This window comes from Struthio camelus, chromosome 1, assembly GCF_040807025.1.
Source record: "Struthio camelus isolate bStrCam1 chromosome 1, bStrCam1.hap1, whole genome shotgun sequence".
Taxonomy (NCBI): Eukaryota; Metazoa; Chordata; class Aves; order Struthioniformes; family Struthionidae; genus Struthio; species Struthio camelus.
In genome coordinates this window covers 145630175-145656643 of record NC_090942.1, presented here as the reverse complement: position 1 = coordinate 145656643, position 26469 = coordinate 145630175, and the positions used below count along the sequence as shown (strand labels likewise).

Here is a 26469-nt window from a genome sequence, read left to right as displayed (position 1 = left end):
AGAAGCCATGTTTTACCTTTCCTCTTCTCTAGCATTTAGAAAGCTGACAAAGATCTGTACACGAGTTCAATTAAAAGTACTCTGGCATGAAAAGTGGTGCATTTTCACAGAGACTTGGTGAACTCAGTAAGGGTGAAAGCTCAGTGTTTTCAATCTTGTAGAGTGATTTTAGATAATCTTCTTTGCTTGTTTTCTGAAAGTACAACTGAGAATAAAAGTACCAAACAATCAGAGGAACAGTTAGTTCTTTTGTAAAATACCTTGCAACCGTGAGAATTGGTAATAGAATTTCTTTCCCTCTCCCCCCCCTCCCCAACTCAGTTCTTACGCAGGAGAGAAAACAAAGCTAGGGAAATGCCATCCTGAAATACCATGATCCACTATCTGTAAGTTACTAATATGCGTAGCTTCTTTTTAGCAGTACAAGAGTTTCAAGAAAACCACTCCTTTGTGCAGATTATATTTAAGGGTTGATCAAGGAGAGGAAAGAATAGAAAAAAAATAAAGGTTTTTTCACTGAGTCTGTTTTTAATAGAAATCACTGTGAGGGGAGGAAGGTGAGTTAAAAAAAAAGGATGTCAAAAAGGTTAGACAAATTGAGATGTTTACTTGCATGATCCATCCTTTTGTACACTAATCTTTAGATTGAATATGTATTCAAATTTTTTCTTGATGATGAAAAAAAACAAAAGAAGAAAGAGAGATAATTTTAGGAAATTAGCTCAAAAAAGGAAATACCCCGGTTCATCTAGGGACATAGTTTCCTGCTGTTGAATGAATGCAACTTGTTTCTGGGCCTCAGTATGTTAACTCAGTGGGAGACAACAACAATAACAACAAATCAAAGTTTCTAATTTGCTTTGGGATGTTAAAATTTAAAAGTTGCTTTTCATAACATGCACATGGCCTGATAAGATTGATCCAATGTTTTGCTTTATAATTGAATTTTGCTTGATATATTCAGTGGTTCAATTCACTGATCTTTATGTAGAGCACTACCTTTTTAAGATGTGAATTTTATGTAATTATATGTAAGCAGCAATTTAATTTACTTCACTTCTTTTATAGCTTTAAATCTAAGAGGCTGTAAAGAAAATAAGCTTTGCTCTTTATATAAAAGCCCAGATTTATAAATAATTAATTATATTTTTTCTAGTTATAGCAGACCAAATTATCAATGAAGCAGAGCAGGTACTGGAACTCTATATTATCAGCAGTATTTTAGGCAGCTCAATAGAAACCTGTCAGAAAAACAATGATATTAATGCATCCCTATGTGCAGCACATCACTCATTTCTTTCAGTACCACATTCACAGCCTGAGTGGGATGCAACACACGGCTAGATGGAAACCTATTGTCGTAAAAGGAGACGCTCACTATGTAATACTTTAAATTTCCAGGCTACACCACTACAAGTGGAAAAGGTAATATTTTAAATTTCCGCAGTGGAGAATTAAAAATTAAAGCATTCATACTCCTTGTCCTTTCTTCATTAAAACCTTCTTCATTCACAGACTTCTATTCTTCTTGGCCCATCAACTTTCACCAGCTTTATTTCCAGTTCAGCCTTTGAATTCCAGAGGGAGAGTAACTCAGGAACAACCAGAGCTGGACAAACAGAACATGGACACATTTTGGGGATGAGTCTGCATGTAATAGCACTATACATACAATAACATGCCCAGTTTCTTCAAAATTCGCCCCACTCCCCAGTAAGCACAGAAGCTGTCTGTGAGCAGATCTTTTGTAGCATCTTCTCTGCTTATGGAATCCAAGAAGAAAATAGAATTACATTTTTTATCATAGAAGGTGAAAATGTAAGATAACAACTTTGCCTGTATACTTGCAATTCAATAGTTTGTCATACAAATTGTCTATCATTTCCAAAACAATGCCAGCCATTCCCTTCCTTAGTTTAGAGATAAAAATTCTAAAGGACAACAATACTGAAGGAATTACAAGTGTTGTTTAATATTCGTATTCAGTTCATCACTGGCTGAATCTTATCCTATATTCTACAGTTGCAGAAGGGTCCAGATGTTCAGATCTATTATCCTCTTATTAAAACAATTACCAGGAAATTATAAACTCCTGGTTAAAGATTTTTTCTCTTTGACTAGTGGTATTAAAATGTTACCATTTTTTCCTTTTATTTGACATGAGAGGGAGAGCTAGCTGACTTTACCTGTCAAGAAAAGAAAAACGCTATTAAAAACAAGCTCTTGCTGACTTCCCTTAGAGAGTAACCCAGCTTCATTTTTATTGTTATCTCCTGAAGGTCTTCAGCAATTTTTCCCACAGGCTTTTCAGGAAAGGAGCAAAATGTAGTCTTGATTCTTTTTGTCAATTTATGACTTCACTTGTTATTCGATTTCTTTTTTAACCTTTTGTATTATGGCTTTTGTTTCAGCTCACAACAATAGAAGGGGAGAAGAAAAGGTAAGAGGTCGGATTGCAAATCTTGTGAGTATTGTGAGGCTTCAATTCAATGCACAAGGGTGTCCTTAAAAGTATATCTGGGTTGTTTCATGTTTTTCTGTCTGTAGTATCCTGTAAAAGTCAGTAGGAAAGTAGTGATTTTTCACTCACAGCTTTCAGGTGGGAATAAAAGCACAAGATAAAATTGCAAATGTTAATTCAGCCGACATTAAAAAAAAAAAAAATTAAATGAGAATTACAGATTGAAACCAGAAGTTTTCACTACATGCATACAGCAAAATATGTTTTAAATGGTAACATGACGTGTCAAGACAGAAATGTAATTTTAGAAAGATGCAAATTTTCTTTGCTAGGACTTTGATAGTAACATTACTGGTTCTCCATACGGCTATCCATTCAATAAATCATATACTTATGTAAAAATATGCCTTTTTATGGGGAAGTAATACTACTCTCATGCTTTAATTTGATTAATTTTTTTGTTGTTATGATGGGCAGAAAGGGTAAAATAACATTCTGATGAAAATGCTGCCAAGATATTGTTCCCAGATGGAATAAAAGGCCTATAATACAAATCGTCCCATCACTCTGCTACTGAATGATTATTTATTATCATTAATTCCTCCTGTCAATGCTTCAGCAACCTGCTCACCTGAGTCCACTCTGGGGGGGGGGGGGGGGGGGGGGGGGAGGGGCAGTACCTGAAAGAAGTTGAAGTAATATTGCTTATTTATTAGGTCTTATCCTGAAACTGTGAGGTAACAATACCATACAGACTGAAACTCTACTTTTTACACTATGTGAATTCTTTCAGAAAGACTTTGCAGAGTGAAACTCCTTATTTTCATACACTGCAAATTATAGGCACTTGCCATGCCATTGTGAGCAAATGAAAATGCATAAAACTACTCCTTTATGAGTCAATAAAAAATACCTAAAATATACTGATTTTTGTTTAGTATTATCTTAAACTTCATGCCAGCATGGTAGGAAGCAGAATAGAGACTCTGAATTCTACAGGTGAGTTAATTAGAAGTTGTTATGCAGTAGGCTGGAACAGATGTTTTTGATGCAATCCGCTCCAGTAGGTACACGTGTGAAAAGAGTTGTAGATTTTAGAAGGATATATTCATTTTCTGTAGCTACATGAGATATGTGCTGTGCTCTACTTCTGCCTAGTGCTGTGATCTTCATTAATTTGCATTCTTGACTGCATTCTGTGCTAAAAATAACAAGTCCCAGGACAGATAAAGCTTGTAGAGAGACTTGACAATTGGTTAGATCTAATTATTATATTAAAATGTTAAAATTCACCTCATTACCCAATATACTTGCCTCAATTATTTATCCCATTAACCTGAGGCTAAAGATGCTGCATATGATACCAGTTTCTCTAGAGGTTAATCTCAATGGATCTTTGTCAAGGTTAAAGGCTTGTTGCAGGACAGACTGCAGTAATGCAACTTTTAGTAACAACTTGTCACATTTTCTGTATTATGGAATTTAAACCTCAGAATACACTATTAAAAATAAATGTGTATTTTAATATAATTTTAAGTATTTTTAAATGCTCAGTGGTACGGAGTTATCATATAGGAAAATTTAGTCAGTGGAGCAGGAAGGTTAGCAAATATGTTCTGTGGATTTGTTGCACAGTGGTAATTCTACCCTATTAGGCCCCTCTCTCACCAACTTTTGTTTTAGGGTGAGGATCACACAAAAATCGGAGGAGAAAGGAACTAACTTCTCAGGTTTTAACCTGCCCCATCCTTAAATGATCCCTGGGAGAGCACTTCTTTTTTGCCCACAAAATATAAGGAGTATAAGGAGATTAATTTCCTAATTTGGCTGGCCAAGTTAGATACCTGAAATTTGTTGGAATAAATGCTACTCAGGCTTTCAAGAAATCATTCCAACACCACTAGTTTCCTATAGCCATTTATATTCAGAAATAAGCAGCCTAAACGTCCCTGCATCATTCAATGCCTCATTCATGAATAGGGACATCTCCTTCTCTGGCATCTCCTTTGTTGCATGTACCAGGAGGAGAAGAGTTACTGTTGTCCCACGGTCAGGCCATCCCTCAACAAACCTTTCTCCCTGAGATAAGGATATCAGCTGCTGCCTCCCTTCAACACCTCCCGGAGCCCAGGCAGCCTTTTCCAAATGACACTGCTAATGCAGCAGCTGAATCACATACTAAAAATGACAGGATGACCTCACCTAAAAGAAATAAAATGTTTTTTGTTTTTTTTTTTTTCTATATCTAAGACTCTATACATTCAAAAATTCTGAGTTTGGTTAGAAGGAGTGGGTATTTGCTGACACCATTAGACCAGGAGTGGGCATCAATATGGTGACACCAAGATGCTTGATAGGTCTGCCCAGGTGTTCCTTAATGTGCAGGAGAAGCATCCCCTGCGCAAGCTTTGTCCTCCAGACCACAGATGCTGGTTTGACTCTTGTAGTGTGGTCAGAACAACAGGTTTGGTTGGCTGTCCCCACGCAGGCAGTCTACTCAGTGGGTACCCCCAGATAACCTCAGTCACATGTTTTATATACCTGACTCTTCTTCCACCACAGTACATGTCTCCTCCCAGATAACCAATCCCCCTCATGACTTTTTCCCCATTGATCTCATTTTTTTGTACATCCATATCCAAATTTTGTATTTTTGGTACTATTACCCAGATCATCTCAGACTTATATGTGTCTTTTACTGATAGGGTTACCCGGGCTCTGCTGGCCTTGCAAGGCTCTGCTCCTCAAAAGATCCCTAATCTTCCCATGCAGTTATCTTTGAAGTTTGACCATTTTTTACCTTTATGTACCTGTGCAACCCATCCCTAATGGCGCTATCTGTAATTTTGGTCAGCTTCTCATATCTTTATCTACCACTTCCAATGATTTGCCATGTTCTCTCCAGTATTTTTCCATGTCCTGTTTAGTGAGCCTTAACCTCAGACCAGGGTCTTGTTGGTGGTCTAGTCATTTATCTGCAGCCCTAGCAAGGTCTAAATTAAAATTCCATTGAATGGAAGGAGAAGCGTGTGGATCAGCTTTTGTGTTCAAAAGTCACTTTAATGTCTAGAAAGCAATATAAAAGTAATAAATACCTTTAATTAATTGATTTGAGATAGGAGGAAAGAGAAACATTGGCAATCCTTTCTATACACAATTGGAATCCCAGTTGTAATTTCCTTTCAAAATAGCAGAGAAGAAGTAGAAACTGAAGAAGAAGAGAAGAAAGAAGAAGAGAAAGAAGGAAAAAGAAAAAAGAAAAAAGGAGAATGGAGAAAGAAGGAAAGAAGAAAGAAGATAAATACTGTGAAAACTTAGAAAAAAGAGACAGGAATGAGAATGTTTCTGCTCAGGAGCTAGGAAAGAAATTTTCTAGTTTACCTCTAGATGCATAATAAGTTAAGTTAGTACACTTTTCTGCCCACTTGCTGCATCTACAAGCAACAAATTGAGTGTTTTACGGATAGCTATACAGTTAATAATTTCTTCCATGCCTCTCTTGTCTTGCTAAATAATTCAAGTCTATTTATGTAAAAAGGCATTTCTTGTAGTGAAGGATAGAAATTGTTGCAATAAGTGGTGGCCTGATTTCATTATCCTCTGTTAATTTATTTATAACAGAGACAAAAAAGATGTCTGTTAGGTAATATGATTAAAGGCTCATCCCCGCACACAGGGGCAGGGAGGTGGCAGGCAGGAGGGGGAGCCCCCGTCCCCCCTCGGGAGCCAGCAGAACTCCTGCCCCAGACCCCCCTGGGGCGTCCCAGGAGCCACCAGCCCTGGGGTCGGGGGACACCCACCGCCGTGCGCTGCAGGAGAAACCCCGGGCGCCACATGGATGGGGATCGCCCCTGGGATGGAGACACACACACACACACACACACACACACACACACATGCATCTGTGGTGCTGGGGGGACCTGGAGGTCCAGGCTAGCAACGGGGGAAACCGAGGGGTTGTGAGTTGGCTACTGGTAAGGCTGTAGGTCTGGACGAGCTCCTGGTGAGACCTGTTTGTGTGTGCATGTCTGTGCAAGAGGCAGTAGAAAGACCCGTCTTCTCTTCAAAATCCTGCGCATCTGATGCTTATGCATTATAAATAAATACAAAAGTCCTCTCAGCTGAACCTTCTAACAAATATCGTGAAAAATGGAGAAAAAGAGAGTCCTACCATTTTGTATGCCACAGGGAAAAAGGCCATGTGAAATCCTGGCCTCACTGAAGTCAAAGGAAAAGCTGAATAGGACCGGGACTCTGCTGCAACTTCTGAATTGCAAAAGTGGAATTTTACATCACTTTGTTAAAGGTAATTATTTACCCTTCAATAGTTCTGCAGTTTGCTGAACATTAATAATTTCTAGGATGTTTCCATACCTTTTTTATTTTCAATTGGAAATTAATTTTAATCTGTTTGAGACACCACTGATTTGTGTTTGTGTGTTTCAGAATCTCTGAATCTGATTTTTTGCCAGTTTATTGCCATTTCGATCTGCTAGTTGGGGTAGGCCCCCAGGATTTATGGTTTCAATCCAGTCTGCATGGCAGATGACTAATTCTGTATCCCAGGATGTCCCACAGAAGCTCAAAAAATCTGACCTCATAGTAATTTTCTTCAGGTTTACAAAGTCCTATGAAAATAGTTTTTAAATATTTTAGTTTCATAATGTTTTCAACCTACAGTGAATTTTAAAGAATAGCAGTTTCAAAGATACTATTGAGTTTTTCTTGATGGGCAACATTTGAGTATTTTATGGTCCTCATCTGAGAGGACCATAAAATATCATGTAACTTTACTTCCGTTTATTAAATATAGAGAAAATAGGGTTTTGTACAGATTATATTAGAAGAAGATTTTTAAAAATGAAATTAATAACAACAAAAAAATAAAATTGAGTATACTAAAGGAGTGGAAGACTGTTTTTCTTCCTCCTGGAAATAACCATTATGCTTAGATCTTCCAAAATAATGAGCTTTCTAAAGATTTAAGGATGTTTTAACTGATAAAGAATTAGCTGTATGCAAAAAGCACATATAGAACATTGCGCTTGCATTATAATAATCATAATAAGATGTTACATGCTGCCTTTTTTGTTAATATTCTAACAGCTTAAAGCTATCAAACACAGATTTTGAATGCCTTTGTGAATTACAATTCACAATCAAAGAATTATAAATGAATAATGCCTTAAGAATTCCTTTAATAACGCTAGTGTTCTATGTAGGACTTAATGCTGAACTTTTTTAAGACCTTAAAATTACATTTGCTTGCCCAATATGGTTTTAATTGTTGAATAATGGAATCTATTGATCTTGATCTTGTATTTTCCAATCAAGTGAAGTGATTGTTAATTAATCAAACGAAGGCTATGGACTACTCCATTTTGAATTCAGAAGGTAATTTTTTTTGCCTTTAAGATGAAATATGAGATGATTTCTAATATTTACTTAAAGGCAATCAGAGCCTTACCCAACAGCTGATGAAGTCAAATGACTGGATCAGTTGATTTCAGCAGGTTTTCAATCAGGCCTCCAAAGAGCTAGAAATAACTAAAAGTGTCTGACTGAAATATGAGATAGGCTTTCCTGAAAGATTTATTTTGGAGCCTGAGCAGGAATTGAAAAACTTACAATATTTAAATAGGGCCTTTTTCCATGAAAAGTTAATTTGGGCTTGAATTCAAAGACATTGCAAACTGTCTGAATGAAAGAAGCAATTGTTAATGTTAAATCTAAGTAACAGACTTAAGTATCTGCAAGATAAATGTTGAAAATTATAGGGTGAGATTCAGCTGTGCATTCAGACGCCTAACCATAAAGTTGTCTACATATGAGGTAGTGACCTTATTATAGTGAGCGGGAAAATTTTCACTGATATCAGTAGAGTGGAAGTCACCTTCCAAAACATAAGTATCTTGGGTTAATCAGATGTCTGGCCTCTTCTGCTCCTTCAGAAGACATGGGTTTCCTGTAGGTCATATATTACACATTCCAATGCTCACTTCTGGTGCCTCTGAAACTCTACTGCAACGTGTTTCCTGTATTTATGCAACAGCATCACACCCTGCGTAAGGCTTAGAGATCTAGCCAGATAACCCAGCATAAGTGTCTGCTTCAGGGCCGGCTGAACAGTTCTCTGGATTCCATAGACTGTTTTGACTAAATCCTCAGATGACAGCTACATGGGAGCTTAGACAAGTTTTTACAAACTATCTCACATCCCGAAAGAAAAGTTAATCAGACTGAGCAGTCTATTGTGCTAATGTGGCTATATGGCTGTTTCACTAATGAGTGCCTTCACTGCAGAGTGATGTTCCTTCCTGTTTCTTTCCCTTTCGACTCTATGGATCCAGCACTCCTTTCTGTGCAATAGCCATTGGGCCATTTACTTCAACTGCATAAATTGCTTCAATTGCACTTAACTTTCTTTTCAGTTGATCCTTTGCTCTGAATCCTGGATTTCTAATGTTTGTCTTTGGGATCATTTTAACATCTCTGTAGTTCTTGCATCTTTACTTATCACTAACCTTACCACAATGTTTATGTTATTTCTTGTCAATGAACATATACTAGCCCTATATGCGACAACAGAAGTTTGATGCACTATATGCACTCACATTTGTCTAATTATATTTTCCAAAAATCTTAGTGGCATCAGAAAAGCAGAACTGTGTTAGTAAAAGGTCTGGATGTCATTTATTATGAATCAATAAAATGCTAATAATTTTGACCATTAGGTCGTACTGTGACCATACTGATATTACATTTCTGTTTCAAATACATTACAGCAATAATGCTAGTAAAAATCGGTTTTCAACAATATGTTTGCAGTTATCTGTAGGTAACTTCTCCTGCACTTATCTTTACAACTAATACCCCAAACAAAAGCTGATGACTGAGGAAAGCATATTAAAAAAAGTAGACATGGTCCTCTAAGTATTCTTGCATCTCCAGCCTTTTGCAACCAAAATGATTTCTACAGATTTAGCAGATGTGAACACTGACACTCCATGTTAATTTTTATTGCAGTTTTAAAATATGGGATATTTTATGATTGATACATTCATAAGCGTGTAAGCTTCTGAAGAGAGGGAAGTATTAAGTAGAAGAAGATGAAAACACTTTTCTAAAGACGTTTGTGTTTCTTCTCATTGAGTCCTTCTTATTGAATCACTTTTTTGGATATATATGCAAATTAAAAATTTGGATATATATGTAATTTAAAAAAATGTTAGAGGAAATCATAAATAGAGCTATAGAGACAAGAGTAAGTTAGGAATAAATTAAAAAATATGAAACGAGCTTCAGTATTTTACCCATGGGTAGTATTTGTGTTATAGTTTATATGTACATACATGAAAAAATTATGAATTCTGTGACTTACTGTGTCCTAAAACTGAATTGATGAAGGCCTCACTCAGTCAGTTTATATAATAACACAGATAGATACAACCAGACATGCAAGCACAGATACTGCGTTTGCTGAAGCAAGAGTTGAGTAGAAGATCATGGACTATGATGTTTCATATCTATTCTAGGTTAGAGAAAGTTCAAAGAATAGCTTTTGGCAAGTGACAGACAGAGAACTTTCTTGCAAACACATGCATACTGAAAACTCACATAAAAGAAATCAGAAGCAATGGGAATAGCCTGGTTTAAAAAAGAAAAGAGCGTGATTTTAAAATTTTTTTTGTTACTGATTTTATCTAAAGGATGTTTCTGATAACATGAGTTTCATCCGAAAGAAAAAAAAGGTAAGCTATGATACCAATGACAGTTCTGTACAAGTATGTGGTTTAGAAAGGTCATTTAAGGTACATTTAAGTTTAAGAAGAAAAGCAGCATTACAGACAAGAATCAAAAAAAGATGTTTGTATCTCTCAGTATTTTGAATTCGTAGTATCATTTATATGAAACCATATGGAATACCATATGTGGAAGTAGAAACTATATGTGATAGTGTGTTGGAGTAATGGAAAGGGGAAATAGATCAATACTGAAAGTTTTGGCAAACATATAGTAAACTCTTATAATAAGTTTCATGATTAGCAAAGATTTAATTTTATTTTCTGCACTGATGCCTAAGACACAATCTCTTTTTTTTATAACTTCCATGCTCAGAATTCTTTATTTTTTCTCAGCTAAGAAACTCTCAACATAGATTAGAAATTTCCTCTCTCATCCAGAAATCTGGTCTCATTTTTTTCTCCTGTCAGACTTTGAATGATTCGTGTTTCAAACATGTCACCCTCTATAACATTAGTTCTGTCCCCAAAATAAACTTTTTGCTGACAAAATAAAAAAAAAAATTATCCATCAAAACAGCAATTCTGATCAGTTTATGTTCATATAGGAAAGAAAGTATAAACACTTTAAATATGCAGGTTTTGTAATTGAGGGGAAAAAATTCAATGGCGAAGAATATAGAGCTTGTTATGACATTTTTAAGCACACTATCTCCCCAAAATGTAAACAGAGATTAATCAAAAACTTTCACCATTTTGCATTGATTTCTCTTCATTATTTTGCTAAAATAGTACTAAAATACTTTATTTGCATCTTATTTCAACAAAGCTCTGTTGTGAAAATTAATTTAATCTAAAAACATTAAAGTTGTGACATGAAATACTTGCATTTGGATCGAATATAGCATTTGATTTAAATTAGAATTAATGTTAGTGCTTTTGGTTCCTATTTGTCACTTACTTCTGAGACATTATGCTGAGGCAACAATTGCTAAGGGACTGTAAAATTAACCATTTGTACAGATCTTACGTAATTCCACTTGCATCTTTTTCGTAATTTGACAAAGACTTGGTCAAATGTCTATAACATTTCCTGTACCCCTTCTGCTGATCTATTTCTTAATGTAGTTTGTAGATTTCAGTAATAAGGAAATTATATGTAAAAGTGAGTTGGATGGAAATCCATCGGTGTATTGTGACTATTTTAAAATTAGTTTTAGGCCAGTTTTACCAGAGAAAAAAAAGTGTCAAAAGGTTTCATTGGCAATTTTGTATCTTGGAGTTAATCACGAAGCTTTGTAAACAAAAGTGCCTATGTGTTGTCATTTTAGACTTGAGCTGTCATACTTTACTTAGAGTTTTATTTGCTTGTTTCTGAATAAGCTATCACTGGAGAATAAAAGAAATGTTTTACATGACATTTTTCTTCAAACTTCTTAATGTTAATTTCTTCATTTGGTATTAAGAATATCTCGTAATCAATTACACAGAAATGTATTGGTATAACATTGTTTGGTACTCCAAAACATTTTAGTTTGATAAATAAATGCACTGAATTCACTAAGAGTGTTTTGAGATAAATTCTCTTTTTGTTCTTTTTGAGAATATGTATCACTACTTTACTACATGGCACATTTTAGATCAGGGATCATTATTTACTATCTCTGTTGAGTAAACTCCTCAAATGGAAGTCATCCTCCCATTAAACAATATGCTAACTTGCTTAGAAGATGCCCTCTGTCCTAAACTGTTTATAATATATAAAGCTTTAAATAGTGCTATACTTAACATAGACTGACCATTCTGAGTTTCCCCCTGTATATTAGAAGCGTTCTGGGCAGAGAACTATAAAATGTGCTAATAAATCAGAAAATAAAGATTAAGAAGGTCAGAGAAGTACATTTTACAATCATGTTTGGTAAAATATATGAGACATTAAAATTCTGATTCTACATTCTTATGACAACGAGTGTAATGAGAACAGAAAATAATATAAGCCTAATCTATTCTCTTGACAATTTAACTGCAGCCTAGTTGTTATCTTGTACTTCTTCTTCAATTTCATAAATAGGGACGGTAATAAAGATACTGAAAATATATTAAAGAATTCCAACCCTTGACATTTTTCGAAACTGGAGGGCTAAGAGAATATCTGGATAATATCACATGACATTGTTTGGAAGAAGGAATTTGGAGTAGTAGTTAACCTCTCCATCATTTATTTTGGCAATTTTTTTTCAGCTTTCTCCTTTCCTTTCAAATCATGTTACCATGCACTTCATTTGCATTTTTTTTAATTAACATATAACAAGAAGTATAACTTTTCTATGATAGTTTGTGTGATGATTTCTCATATCTGCATATCTGGAAGCTGGGGAAATTTTTGATGTTATCTACTGCTAGCGTAATGGATTCATGCATTAACTCCATCACACTAAGTATAGAGATATAAACTACAGACCACATAAATCATATGTAACAAACCCGTTTTTTCCGAGATATGCAAGTTTCAGCAAAAAGAATTTCTCCCAAATCTGATCATGTCCCTCTCCACAGCTTTTTGATTCACCTGTCAATAACCACAGGCTGTTTCTGACCAAGGCTGTTGCTATATGCTTATGAATAATGGAATGTGCTTACAGAGAATGCTTGTTGATGCCCAGCAGTTTGCAAGGCTGGATCTGCCCTGTGGGAGTTGCTGAGTTCTGATCACTCACATTATGGGGCAACATAATTAAAAAATAAATATAAATGAGTTATCTAAGATTAACATTATACAAGTAAAATCATTGCTCCTCTGCAAGCCAAGTTCTTCACACCTCACTGAGAAGGATAACACAGTATCAAGACCTTCTTTTTAATGACATTTTAACTATAAATGTACTCTCTGAAACAACTGAATGGCTGAATTATTCGTTGTTATCTTAAGTTCTTAGCTAGTCTGAGCTGGGATAGTTATGGGTTTTTCACTCATTTTAACTAAATATTTTTATTGTGATAACTCTTTTAGGTAAATCTATCCATTTTATTTCTAAACTTATCAGAAGTGAGCGTATGGCACATTTGTCACAAGAGCTGCTCTGAAGCAGAAGGATGAATTTTCTCACTACTACTCTGATGGCATTATTTGTCTGGATGTCCATCTTGTCACATCCAGCTTTCTGGGTAAATGGTAAGGACCTGACACAGCTAACAGTCTCTTCACTTATTAGAGTGGGAGAGAAAAAGGATCCCCTTAATTTAAACTATATAATTTTAAAACCAAATTGAAGTATTTAAGTTTGAAACGTGGGCAGAAATACAACCTATGTGAATCCTATATAAGTTAAGATTTAGGAACCTAAAAGCCACTAAAGTAACAATTAGAAATTCAATCACATTTCCCAGAATTGCCTAACACTATAGCATTCAGACTGCTTTGACACCTGCCTGTTTAGCTTTTCCTGACCCAGTCAGAAATGAGCTTTCTGTGGAGCTTATCGCACTAGTTCAAGAAAGACTGTAGAAGTGCCTAAACCACTGAGTAGTAAAAATGCCTGAAACACTGATATAACTATTTATAAGATGACAGTATTCTCTACCCTGATTTTCACTCCAACTCTCTTATTTTCTTAAAAAGATCTAACTGTTCTTTTGATGTTTCTCCTCAGAGGAAGGCAGAGAGGATCTCTGTCTGTATGAAAAGACTACCCTAGTAAATGGAGAGAGACTGGAACATTAGAAGCTCTAGAGAATGAGATAACCCACATGGGAGTTATATGAAGTTGGCCGTATTTCTTCACTGAATCAAGCATTATATTAGTGGCTAGTGAATGGCTAGTAAACTAACTAGTAGCTAAGTTAACCTTATTAAGTGCCTGAAGTTCAGTGGGATGAATTTATGCCCAGAAGTCTAAAACAAGTCTGTGAAAAAATTGCTCATTTAGCCTTTCTCTTTTTTTTGGAAGGGGGTGTCCTTCTGATGGAATGCTAATAATTAGAGCTTTAATTACTTCTAAATTATAACTTATGTTTTATTTTCTTTGATATTGGATCGTAGGCCTGCAAAGTTTTATATAACATGAAAAATCTTTAGTACATTATAACTTCCCTCATACCACCAGGGTTAGAGCCATGAAATGTAATTCCATGTAGAAGAACTACTGTTAAACAAAAAAAAGAACAAAAACCTTCTATGGTATATTTCGCAGGCCCTTTATCGTTTAGCACCCTCAAGAATTTTTTCATGTTCATTGCAGAAAGAGAAATTTATTATTTAGATTTTCTAAAGTTTAGGGCATTGCTGGAAATTTTATCTGGAAAATATAGACTGGAGAAGCAAAATGTGTTCTTTCTTTAAAGGTTCGTCTTCACTTAAATCAAAACTTTGATTTTGTCTTGAAAACTCTCTCAAATACAACCAAAAAAGTAATATTGATATCTTGACGGAATCTTTAGTGTACAATAGAGTTGCTTGGTGCAAATGTACTTTAAACTATTGGTTTAAAGACAGTTTAAAACTCTAACTACTGCTACCTATAGATCATGGATAGACCCAAACCCAATAAAATATTTTTTTAAAGTTTTATTTCAGGAGATCTGACTGCTAGAGGTTATCTTCGCAGTGAGGATATCCTTTAGATGTCAAAACTATGTTTATCATACATATCCAAATTTGGGTTAAAATTACAGTGACTTTGCAATCTAATTTTGAAAGGTTTTCCTATGTTTTCAATTGTGTTGCTTTGTATAGGCATAAGTATATGGAACTGTGTGGAGGAAGATAATCTTAGGATCTCTAACATAATGTACTAGGAGTGTAAAGGTTCATATGACTGAGGACTATCATATTGTCCTTGCTAATAATGCACAGCTCTTGTCTAAGGCTTTTAAAATTTTAAGGTGTTGGATTTCTATACCAAGATACCATTTTACCTGGGAAGTTATGATCATATAACATTTTTTCCCCCTTATTAAAACGTTAACATTTTTCTATCCATACTGCTAATCATGGCTGTTAAACATGACTGTACCTTGAAAAGCTGAAAAATACAAACAAAATGCCAATGTATTTCTTAAGAACTCTCTGAAATATTCGTGTTTTATTTCCCTGTATTATATACAAGTACACAGTAAGTGATGGGGATCAAAGGTTTCATGGGTAATCATTTCGGCTAACCTCACTAGCTTGACTGAGCACCATTACTTGTCAATAATATTTACTGTTAATTTCAGTAAAATCTTCTGTTTAATGAATAGGGCACCTGTGCAACTGAGAACAGAACATCTTTTAGAGATGAATGTCCTTACTTCTTTGCTATCTCACTGCAAGCTCACCCATCTTGGATTTCTGAGGTATTCATCACTTTTTGGTCTCAGTGTAGCTATTAGGACTTTCATGTCATCAGGCAAGAAGCTGGTGGTATTGTTGGGTAATTGCCTGCTGAAATTTCATGTTGACATATTAAAAATGCAGTATCTTGTCACTTGATAAGATATTCATCAAACAGCATATTTAAAATACTTTTTTTCTCGTGCTTAAATGGCCAACCACTAGAACATAAAATAAAATTAGAGATGCTGTACAGATGCTTTCTTTTGTGAAAATGTGTTGTTAATTTAGTATTGAATCATTGTAACAAATGTGAAGAAGTTACAGAAATATTCACTGTATTTCATTTTCATATAGCATTCTCTCAAACTCTACAATTGTCTTCTCTCAAGATGCAATAGAGGATATTCAGCCTATTTCTTGGGTACAGTTTCCCTACACTGAAACAAACTAAACAAGTACAAAGTATTAAGATTGCTTAAATTATTTATTTTTATTGATTGTATGAATTAGTCATGCTAGCATGTGTCATTTGCAGTCACTCTCCGTTCCTAACACCTTCCAAATTTCTCCAATCGATTAGAGCCCTTAAGGAGCAAGGAATTTAGAATTCCTGATAGATACAATGAAACTCAATTTTAAAATATTGACAGGAGAAAAAACACCTGTTCACTGTGAAATTTCCCAGGTTAAATTTCTAGGAGAATAGTAGTAGGATAGAGTAGTTATAATCTTTGTGATCTCATAGAAGATGTTACTCTCTGAAGATTGTGTTTCATTTTCTGAATGAAGCATGGTAAAAGTGTTTACAGATCCTTATATGACTGAGTGTAAAGTGAGATATTTTGAACACTTCATAATGCATATTTGAAGTTCGCTTTCTGCAAGTAGTAGTTTAAATAGAGAAGAAAAAAATTCACATTTCTTGTAGGCAGTTTGCCATCAGTTGATTCAGTACCACGTTTCACTATTTTGGTGCTCTGCAGTATTCCAGAAATTCTCTAAAAGGCCAAAAGTTTTCATTGTTTTATCACCTTAGAAAGACTCCGAGTGACCAATGCTATCACTGTATAATTTACAAGTCTTAAGGATTTGAGAGGAAGAGAAAAAAATTAGTACTAATGATAACAACTATCTACTCTCAAAGTTTTATAGCAACAAGACGTAGAGTATTTACCTAGTTATTTAATGCATCTTTGTATTCCTCTTGTTTAGGATCACCTTTACCAGGGTCTGATTACAGTAACCTGTGAGTAAGGAACATCAGAACAGGTAAGCTGGATGCTTGTTGTTTGGTAGGGTATTCCTCTGATCAAATATGCATACCCATATCAGAGCTTCATACTCTAAAATTTCTTTCTGGATAATGAAGAAAAGGAAATAATTTGAGAGCTCCATTCAGCTCACCCTGAAGTAGATGTCTAAAACTGGTCAGACTAATCCGTGGTAAATGCCTATTGACTACAAAGGCAGAGTAAAGGGACTAGCTCAGATGTGGACTTTTATATTGTAGAAACTGTGGATGTTCCTGAAACACAGATCTGACCAAGATGAATTAGCTTAAGTAGTTTTCACTCTCATCTTGCTTTCATGAGTACTGCTTTATCGTGACCTAATTTAATTCTTAAACACACTTTTCTGGTATGAGCTAGCTATTTTGTGCAAGCTTTCCCCAGAAGTCTCAACTTTGATTTCCATTGTTATGCCTGTTTGAATTCTGTTTACAAATCATTTATGTTTGCTGGTACTCTATTCCCCATTCACTGTGTCGTCTTTGTTACAGAGTGAATTGCAGTTGTACCGAATTTCACTAGCTGTCTATTTCCCTTTTCTTTCTTTTCCTGGGTGTGTACTGCGAACAAATCTAACACATTCTGCCAGTGGGACCGGGGAGGACAGAAGCTGAAAAAGATTTTGTGAAGTATTCTCTTTGGAACAGATTGCAGCTCTGAAGTCAATATATTTTATGAAGTAATAATACGGAAAAGAATTCCCTCCACTGCTAAGTGCAGGCTTCTTTTAAGTTTGAAAAAGTGACTTTTCCCCATATGATATGTTATATTCCTGAAGCCGTCTTCATGAAAACATTCTCTTGAGATCAGGACATGTGGAAGGGAGCAAGTATGTATTAAGTGAAATGAGATTTTCATTGCAAAACAAAAGTTCGTTTTAATTTCTTGTGGAAATAAAGTGAATTTAACATCAGCCATTTTTCACCTTTGCAGTCTCAGAAAAACAATTTATAAGAAATTCACCAAAGGTTAATTAGCTACAGTGGGAGTGATTTTAACGCTTACTTACTTGATATAAATCAGCAACACTATATGAATGTGCACAATTCGTTTGTTTTTTAGAAATCTTAACCACTGATAGGCTAGTTTTTTTTTTCTAGTTTTAAGTCAGAAAGTGTTGAAACCATAGAATTTTGCAGCAGTATACGTGAGTTTTGACATAGCCATTCATGCCTGAAAAGCAAAGATAGGTCTTTCTGCCTTATTAAAATAGATCAAGATCTAAAGTTTTGAGAACTCACATAAGCTATGAAGGATCCAGACAGACTGAACATGCATTTATTTATTTATAGGAAAGAGAAGGATAGAATGACCTAGATAAAATAATCAGTAGGCATAACAGTGTAATCTGAAATATTAGGCTATTTGACTTTCCGCTTCCTGTGCTATAGCTGAGTGCTATAGCCAACATATTATTTTACCATACCAGTGAGTTTCTTTTTCTGTCTTTTTTTCACTTTGAAAGTCCCTCTTTCATGCAGGACAGGCAACGAGTCAACAGATGTAATCTGAAAACCTTTCCTAGGACTGGAAGGTTTTTTCCTTCTTTGTACTTCTTCATCTCTTTATGAACTCTAAGGCTACAAGAAAGGCAAATATGACTACAGTTTAATCATATTTTCAAAATGCTTCTAATTTTTCCACCTCAAATACAACATCTTTGGAACACAAACTATCTATCTGTTAGTTATGTATACGTGTGTGTGTGTGTGTGTGTGTGTGTGTGTGTGTGTGTGTGTGTGTGTGTGTGTGTGTGTGTGTATACATATAGCTATGTGTGTGCATATATATGCATATAAACACCTAGAACATTTCTTTAGCACAGCAAAGTTCTTGAACCCTAATTGCTGGCTTCTGAACACTCTAATAATAAAACTTAATTTAATATAAATTATTCTGAATTTTGATAGTGTCAATAGATTTATAGTAATATATGTGAAACTGATTGCAAAGAATTTTGCATAATAAAAGTTAGAACATTTGAATAAGATGGAATTTGCTACTGATATTATATTGTGCTAATGTAAGAAGATTAATAAAATAGGCAAGAATTATATAAATATATCTAAAATACTTCTATGCTTCAAAGACTATAGGAAAGCTGTTTATTTCATTAGGAACAGAACTAACAGAAGCAGATGACTTATGGTATCGCCTGTTTTGCTGTATGTCACCTTTCCCTTAGAACAAGGGTAAAACTAATTCTCCCTTCTACTCCTTAGTGTTGCCAGAGATTCTTCTCCATCACAGAAAAGACAAAACATGATTCAGCTTGGCCAGAACTATATGCATTTGGCTGGCCAGGACAAAGAATCTGCCCTCTAGGTGCTTCCAGAAAGAATATGCATATGTTGCATACCCTTTGAGTTTTCTACAGTGGAAGCACTAATCTGGGTCTCCTCCAGGCTGCCGCTAATTTTCCTTAAGACTGTAGGGACTTAACCGCCTTTGAAATTTCATTATGTTTTATAAATATATTTTGATGCGCCTACAGTGTATTGCAGTCTACTAAGAGGGCTCTACAGACAACACAGACAGACAGAGATTTTTATTGGATATGCTCTACATGCCTACAAACTTTAGTAAAACGTTGCTTCAATTTTAAAATTATTGCATAAGCATCTATAAATGAGATTTGTGATAAGTCTGTCTTTTTAACTTAGGAAGTGTCGTTTGTCTGACAGGAAATAATTATTTGTCATACAGACCAGTTCCTACAGAAATTCAGAACATTTGACAGAAATGGGACAATTTTTCCAGTGCTACAGTAGGGCCCTTGGCAAAGCTTGTTAAAAGTTATATGTTAGGCAGGTTTCCAAGCTTATGTGGGTTTTGGCCAACTTCCTTGGTTTGCTCTTTTGGCCTGAAAGGCTTGGAGGGCTGCTCTCAGGTCCTCACGCTGAGGATATGTTATTGCTGAGGCAGCACATTTGCACAACAGCCCTGAAACTTTGTTTCCATTCTTTTCTTAGATTGCTTTTTTTTTCTTTCAAATCGCGAAGCATCAGCATTCTCTATACAAATTTTTATTATACCTTCCCTGAAGCATCTCCTGTTCTATATTAATTCAGAGACTGACCTTGGATCTGGTCCATTTCCTGTGTTTCTTTTTTTTTTTTTTTTTCTTAATGAACCAGCAGGACTGAATAGTTCCGTCTCACAGGAAAAGAAAAAGAAAAGAAAAAAAGAAGTCCTCATAAAACTGGTCTTTGACATGGGAGGAGTGCCAAAAGACATAGATTGCAATGATACGTCCCAGAGGACTGATCTAGAGAAAAGAACCCTATTAACAACAGAAAGGGTCACATTCATTCTGGCAGATCAGCATATGGGACTAAAACCAGCTGAAGAGAGGAGGTTAGTGTTTGGATTCTCACTTAGGCAATTAAAAATAAACATTTGAACTTGTGGTCAAGAGATGTCACAATTATATATGTATATGTATATATATACATATATTTGTGTGTGAGGGGGGGTATGTATATAAAAGAACTGTTGAAATCAGGGTGCTATAAATGGAGTCTTTCATGGATCACTAGCAAAACCTAGTGTGGATGGTCCATTGACTGAATTGCTTGGAAAAAACCTGACTGCTCACAGTTCTTCTCCTGCAGTGTCTTGGGAATATCATTCTCTTAGTAGCATTGTACCAGTGAATAAAAACAAGTGAACAAAAAAGTGTGGGGACTAGCAGTCTGTACTGCTACATAAATGAGGATCAAGGACTGATTTGTAGCTCCAAGAGCAATAGCATTAGCTTAGCTAATATCTACACTGATTAGGGGTAGCACCCTTTATAGCAGATTTGCCTTAGACGTAGTCAGAGCAAGTAGTTCAAAACAGAGCCAGATAGCTAAGAGTGAAACAGTATGGACGATCAGTGCAGTATTTAGGTTCACTCTCCAACTCTCTTTTATGTATCCCATTAGGACTCAAGCAAGGCAAAGACGGAACATAGAGGAAAAATGAAATTCAATAAAGGTTACTGAGCACTGAGCATCTAGGTAAGTGTGTTGACAAGTTTTGTGTATTAATGGGAATCAGAGGCATCACAGGAACATGGGTTTATGCAACATATTGTCTGGGCATTTGGTAGGCCAGCCTTCTTTCGCTAGCACAACTTTGCTGGAAACCCTAACACAGTAAGACTAGGCCTAAAGACTATTTTCTGAGATTCCAAAAATATTTCTTATCTTGAGATAAAAATCTTAATAGAAGTATATATAAACATTGCAGAGAATTTTGAATTTGATGAATTAAAATACTTCAGTTAGGCAACACTGAAACATTTTGTATTTCATTTTGACCTTTTGAGTTTATTATTTTTTCCTGATTATCTTGTCTTTTACTTTATTTTATGCCTACAGAACATAGGGGCATTTTACCGGTTTTACATCAGGTCCCGTAAAAAGAAAGTCACTTCTATCCCCTCCCCCATACCTTCCTTACTCTTCCTGTCTACTTTTTTTTTTTTTTTTTTTTCACCTAAAGCCAAGCACCAAGTGTATTTGCAAGGTTGGGAGATCTGTATTAGCCATATTATATAGGCCAGTTATGACAATATGTACAAGTTGAATTGTACTTCTAATTCTCATTATTATTATTCAGTTTGCACCACAACAAATTTACAAAAGAAATATGGCATGTATGATTGATTACATGTGCTGCAGAATGTGTGTTTTTTGCTTTTTTTTTTTTTTTTTCTGATGAAACTCTGAGCAATGACTAAATAGGAATGGACTGAATAACAATTCCTGAATAAGTTTGTAAGTGTGGAGAGCAGAGATTTATAATTCCCATACATGTTCCAGATCAACGAAATAGGGTAGATGGATATCCAAAATGTCATACTGTCAGCGCTTGACATATTAAGTCAGAACAATATGAAACTATGAAAATTGTAATGCACTTTAGGGGCTAAATGATGGCTCGTGAAACTGGAAGAAAGAAAAAAAGGAAAAAAGTAAGAAAGATCAAAACAATCACTTGCATGCTCCAAATTTAATGCTAGGAACCGTTCTGCCTTAGCTCTAGTTATGCCCACACACATCAATTGGCCAAATCTTTCTAGCTCTAGTGAGCATTTAAGATGACAAAACCCATGGATAACACTGATATCCACTTGCTCATTGATACACATAAGTCTAAATAATCTATACCTTAACAACCAAACAAAGAAAACATGGTTGTAGCTTTTTATAAGATCATATTTACAGTGTTACTACACACTATAAGCTACTTTTTTTTTAGTAATTTTAATTTATTTTTCTAAAAACTTTAACTGACCATAATTTCTTCTACTTTTTATTTTTCAGAAATGAGGATTTTCTTTTCTTGGCTTTAGGCACACTACTTTAACCTGTTCCTTCTACTCAGAAGAAGGGACCTAAGTATAAGTGTGTGCCAGATCTGTGCTGTTTCTTCCAAAGATAAAAAGAAAAAAAGAAATAAAGAGAAAATGTCATTACTGAGATGCTGGTAATTGCATGGATATTCTTATTATTATGTTGTCTCTGGGTGTAGCTGAGGAAATAACAGGTGAGCAATCATTCTGATTCTGTTTCTCTGATATTAAATTGACAGTCATACTGGTAAAATATTTTCCACAACTGGAACTGGACTGCAGCAATGCCTCTAAAGAAGCCGTCAACAAAATGCTGCTCATTAACTTGGTAATAGAACACGACAGTTGAAAAAAATCACTGTTACCGTTTTCAATACTCGACCATTTCTTTGTTGTGTTTTGAACCTCTAGTTTTGACCTGTCGCTCCTAAAAACTGCAATATCTGGTTGTTATTTTCTTTTGTAAGTATATATATTTGCATACTTCTATGTGAACACAGATGCTTGCATATGCACAGATATATATAGCCAGTGACAGTCAGATCAGAGGTTCTGGAAGAACTGTATCTGCTTTTACCAGTTGATTTAATTTTATATTGTGTTTTTCGCCTGTTTCAAATCTGCTTGGCTTATTGCTTCAGCTTTGCCAGAGAGCTGAAGTACTGGGGGACTTGATCTTTAGCATATGATAATTAAAACACCATATAGAGAATCCATGTGATACAGTGTAGACATCTATGGTCTGGATTTCTATGTCCAAGCTAGCTACTCAAGTTAACTTTGCAATAAGTAATCAAGTAGTGACACATATGCATATGTGTCAAAGGCAAGTGCAAGGTCCTGCACCTACGCAGGAATAATCCCATGCACCAGGACAGGCTGGAGGTTGACCTGCTGGAAAGTAGCTCTGCAGAGAAGGACCTGGGAGTGCTGGTGGACAACAAGCGAAGCATGAGCCAGCAGTGTGCCCTTGTGGCCAAGAAGGCCAATGGTCTCCTGGGGTGCATTGGGCAGAGTGTTGCCAGCAGGTGGAGGGAGGTGATCCCGCCCCTCTCCTCAGCCCTGGGGAGGCCTCACCTGGAGTACTGTGTCCAGTTCTGGGCTCCCCACTACAAGAGAGTCATGGCACTACTGCAGAGAGTCCAGCGGAGGGCTACCAAGATGATGAGGGGACTGGAGCATCTCTCCTATGAAGAAAGATTGCAAGAGCTGGGCCTGTTCAGCCTGGAGAAGAGAAGATTGAGAGGCGATCTCATCAACGTGTACAAGTACCTGAAGGAGGAATGTCAAGAGGATGAGGCCAGCCTCTTCTCCGTGGTGCCCAGCAACAGGACAAGAGGCAATGGGCAGAAACTGAACCACAGGAAGTTCCATCTGAACCTGAGAAAAAACTTCTTGACTGTGAGGGTGACAGAGCATTGGAACAGGTTGCCCAGAGAGGTAGTGGAGTCTCCTTCGCTGGAGATATTCAAAAGCCGTCTGGATGTGATCCTGGGCAATCTGCTCTAGAGGTCCCTGCTTGAGCAGGGAGGTTGGACTAGATGATCTCCAGAGGTCACTTCCAACCTAAACGATTCTGTGATTCTGTGATTCTGTGATATTTAGAATTCAGTACATCTTTCCCTAAGTTAGATATTTGAGCTATCTTAAAGGAGTCTGACTCAATGCTAACATGCATTAGGGGAAAACTTATCATTTACTAAAAGTTTCCATTTTCCTTTTTCCTAATGAAGCACAAAACAGAAATGATTGATTTTCCTCATCTTAATATATACTTTTAAATATATATGGCACCTTTTTGAAATGCTGTATGCTGTTTCCATATTCTTAATATCTTACTACGTGTTCAGTATTATCTCCATACTTTGTAGCTACTGCATAAATTTTGTGAGTTCCTTGGCTAGTAAGTCTTCCTCTGCAAGATTTTGATATACCCAATATTATCTTCAACATAGACTGATAATTAAAAACATGATGATTCTGCAGTATGGAAATACGGGTATCTAAAAATGCATTTTATGTTTCTTTGTTATTATTAACAATAATAATAATAATAAATAGGAGTTGAAGAGGAACTCCAACAAATACATTCCTTATATCCACATCCAAAAAAGCAAAACAAGCAAACAACACTTCAGTAAATATTTAAATCTTTGCAGCTTCAAAACCTCTGCCACTCTGATGCTGACAAATATTGATAGACAAGCTGTACTGTAAAAGTAAAACATAATTTGACAAGTATTGCATGTGAGCTTAGAATATTACAAGAACATCCATATCTGTCTAATTCTACTGTAAAACATCTTCAACATCCTAGATCTAGGCATTTGTCAGTTTATCTATGTTAAACATTATTTATATTTTTTAATAAAATTAGCTTAATTACTAGATAGGTGCTTTGTGATTCCAATAGCTCTAATGTCAGTTATTAAGAGCTTAATATAAATTGAAAATCTAAAAGAAGAATATTGTATTTTTCATCAATTTTAAGTCAGGAATATATGAGTCTCCATACTGTAGTAAAGCTAGGAGAGAGTTTAATTCACCTTGTCTTGATTTAGAAATAGAAGATAGCGTATACAAAATCTTTAGGACCAACCTCTTTCAAGGATAAAAATGGTTCACCCTGATTCACAAGATGAGTAGATATATCAGGAGACAAGCTTGGTTAAACTCATGACTGAGCTCCAAGGCGTAAAAGGAGATATGCAGGATATATTAAGTGAGACCAGGCTACAAAGGATGATCGCAGGAATGTTGCCAGGATGTGGAGGGGTTGTGTTGGAAAACCAAAGTCCAGCTAGGTGTGAGGCTGGCAAGGTCTAAAAGAGCTTCTACTTTTATATTACAAGTGAAAGGTTAAATAAGGAAGATTTGAGCTTGCTGCCAAATGGGCAGGTGATTAAGTGACAGTGGGTGGAGTATAGGCGGAAATATGTCTTCTTTGCCTTGCTCTTTACTGACAAGGACTCCCAGATCCTCTGCCTAGAAACAGAGTTCAGTTAGGACAGGAACTATGAGTAATGGAAGGGGAGAAAGTCTGTGATCTCTTGAGATATCTTGGCCCATTTAGTCCATTTAGTCTCAAGTTTGTGAGACTAAATTGGATGCATTCACAGGTGCTGAGAGAATTGGCTGATGTCACAGTAAGGCTGCTGTCTACCATCTTTGGAGGTTCGCAGACACTATATGAGAGTCCCCAGTTTCTGGAGAAAGATGAATGTTGCACCCATCTTCAGAAAGGGTGAGAAGGACAGCTGGTGACCTGCAACCAAGTCATCCTCATTTAGTTCATAATAGGGAAATCATGGAGCAAATCATCCTGAAATTTATTTTGGGACAAATGAGGAGAAGGTGTCTAGGAACAACTAGGATGGATTTACTGAGAGTAAATCAGGCCTGACCAACCTAATGGCTTTCTATGACAAAATGATGAGATCTGTGGAAGAAGGAAAAGCACTGGGATCATCTACTTTGACTTTTAAAAGATTTTTGACAGTCTACCACCACATTCTTGTAGCTATTAGTGATGTTATAGTCTGGATGGGTATACTATTAGATGAGTGAAAAACAGTCTAGCTTGTTTGGCTGAAAGTATTCCAGTTAAAGGTTAGTACTCAGCCTGGAGGCTGGTTACAAGCAGAGTTCTTCATGGGTCTATTCAGGGACATGTTCTGTTTAGCACCTTTAAGAATGACCTGGAGAAGGAGACAGAATACCCTGTCATCCAGCTCATGGACAACATCACACTGAGGGGTGCATTCAAAATGCTCAAGGGCAGGGCCACCATTCAGAGGGACTTAGGCAGGCTGGAGGGATGGGCCAACAGGGACAGAGAGCTGGGAGTCGAGTGCAATAACATGGCTGGCAGGGCAGGACCCTCACGAGCCAGCGTCCTATTTATACACTGTCACAGGGCAGGGACTGATGGCTCCTGGCTGGTCCAAAATGGGAGCCCAGGCTTGCAAGTGGGGGAGGTCTAGGGGTGGGCAGGGACGGTGAGGCCTGCTGGGGCCCCAGGGCTCAACAGGGATGTTATGGAGCCAGGCTTTTACTGAGTTTCACAGCAACAAAGTGAGATACGATGGTCATAAATTGGAAAAGGGAAGTTTCAGTTGGGTATAACGGGGAAAGAAATTACTGTGACGATAATTAAACCCTGGAGCAGGTTGCCCAGAGAGGTTGTGCAGTCTTTGTCCTTGGAGGGTTTCAAGAAGAAACTATACAAAGCCCTGAGCAACCTGGCTTGTGTTTAGTGTTGACCCTGCTTTGAGCAGGAGTTTAGATTACAAACATCCTGAAGTCCCTTCCTACCTGAA

General features: G+C 36.2%; 1 long non-coding RNA gene across 1 annotated transcript in view; it reads right to left on the bottom strand.

Annotated features, from left to right (window-relative positions):
• Positions 1 to 730: 730 nt before the first annotated feature.
• LOC104149827 (uncharacterized) overlaps positions 731 to 26469 on the bottom strand; it is a 43564-nt gene continuing 17825 nt past the window's right edge. The window contains exon 3 of the long non-coding RNA XR_695401.2: positions 731 to 1609. This is a non-coding gene — a long non-coding RNA (uncharacterized lncRNA). The remainder of the gene's footprint in view (positions 1610 to 26469) is intronic.